This window comes from Emydura macquarii, unplaced genomic scaffold (assembly GCF_026122565.2).
Source record: "Emydura macquarii macquarii isolate MOO-44397 ecotype Brisbane River unplaced genomic scaffold, CSIRO-AGI_Emac_v2 contig_1451, whole genome shotgun sequence".
Taxonomy (NCBI): Eukaryota; Metazoa; Chordata; order Testudines; family Chelidae; genus Emydura; species Emydura macquarii.
Window position 1 is genome coordinate 12,969,478 of NW_027131588.1, and position 1,865 is coordinate 12,971,342.

The following is a 1,865-nucleotide window of genomic DNA, read 5'->3' on the forward strand; positions in this document are numbered from 1 at the left end:
TTGAAGGGGAAAGGTAATACTACCATGACACTTTATAGAAAATGCTTCTCCCAGGCACTGCAATCGTGCTGCAGAGCTCTACATGGAAACTCAACTTTTCTGTAACTCCTTCCACATGCACAGTCCCCTTACCACTTCATTACAGTAATTGAGAGCAGGACTGACTTAGCATGACTCCAATTGTTTTCAATAGGGGCTGATTGCATACGCTTCCCCTGCTTCATCTGGGTCTGGGAAGGGACTTGTGTGGGGAATTTAGCATCAATGCAACTTAGCTCCTGCTGTATTCCTTTTGGGGTGGGGAGAGGAAGAGTTTTAAAGGGATGATTATGCTTTTAAAGGAAAGGTCTAGAGAACAGAATGGAGTGACAGGCTAGGAAACATAAGGGCCAACTGTGAACCTTTACTCAGCCTGGTGAGCAGTTACTCACAGGAGCAGTCTCATTATCAAGTGCTCCCCAATTAAGCTAGGGGTTTACAACCTGGCAGTCTCTCAGGAGGAAATAAAAGTGTCAGACTGTGACTAAACATGGGTTCCCACATGGGGACATAAGCGGGAGCGAGGGAGGCAGTGTGGTCTGGTGGCTAGAGCGCTGACTGGGATTCAGGAGACCCGGGTTTTTGTTCCAGTTCAGCCACTGGCCTTCTAGGTAAAGTTGGACAAGTCACTTCACCTCCTTCCCCATCTGTAAGATGGAGATAATGTTACTGACCTCCTTTGTAAAGTGTTTTGAGATCGATGGCTGAACAGCAGTGTTATGTGTAATCAACACCACGCCCCCCCCCCCCCCACACACACACACACCTGCTGGTCCTGCATAGCCTTTCCAGAGCAGGTGTGTCCAAGTTAGCTTGTTGTGGGTGTCAGCTAAATCCCCACTTGAACACTTGTGGGTGGGGAAGGGGCAAAGTTTTGCCTCCATCCATCCAGTGCAATGATCAGCACAGCCAATCTCCCATGAGGGTGTCATAATATGCTGCTATATGTGTTGGCATAAGCCAGCAGCAAGTTTCTATCCTCTGCAAAGCAAGAGGGAAACAGGGAGGGGCCTGTGTCTCTGAGATACAGTGCTTGCCAGGGCTACTTATGCACCACCCATGCTGCTGGCTAAAGACACAATCTAGCCTACTTACTGCAAAAGGCCATACTGGATCAAATGCCCCCGATCTCATCCGATTTCAGAAGGTAAACCATCCCAGGCCTGGCTAGTACTTGGATGGATGACTGCCTGGGAATCCCAGGTGCTGTAGGCAGCTTTTAACAAGGCAGTGTAGCCTAATTGGATAAAACACTAGCCAGAGACCTGGGATCTATTCCCAGCTCTGCCAGTGACCTCGGGCAAGTCATATGACTGCTCTGTGCCTCAGTTTCCCCATCTGTAAAATTAGTATAATAATACTGCTCTCCTCTGCAAAGACCTTTGATGTCTATGGATGAAAAGTGCTAATGCAAGAATTTCTACATCTAAGAGAGTGAAGTTCACTCCTAAGTTGCTGCAACCCTTAGGTCATCTATATTGACGGTGGCACTGCTGGTGCCACTGGATCGATTCTGCCGTATTGATTGAGTGGCAGTGGAGACATGCTCAATCAATCTGAAAGTCGACGCCGTTAATCCACCCCTGCAAAAGGAGTAATGCTGCATCAGCGGGAGAGCATTTCCCACAATAGGTAGAAGTTAGGAAGTCAATGGGAGGTATGCAAGCTACTCAACGTGGATTGCATATCTCCCGTCAACTGCCACTGAATTTTGCCATCAGTGTAGACCAGGCCTTACTCACAGTGACTAGTCCCTCACTCTATGCATAGCCCCATCAAAACTCTACTACAAGAGACTCCACTGACTGGGAGAATAGGTAGTCACA

The 1,865-nt window shown here is 48.1% G+C and overlaps 1 pseudogene; it reads left to right on the forward strand.

Moving 5' to 3' along the window:
• Window positions 1-1,135: 1,135 nt before the first annotated feature.
• Window positions 1,136-1,254, forward strand: LOC137156614 (5S ribosomal RNA; annotated as a pseudogene).
• The last annotated feature ends 611 nt before the right edge of the window (window positions 1,255-1,865 follow it).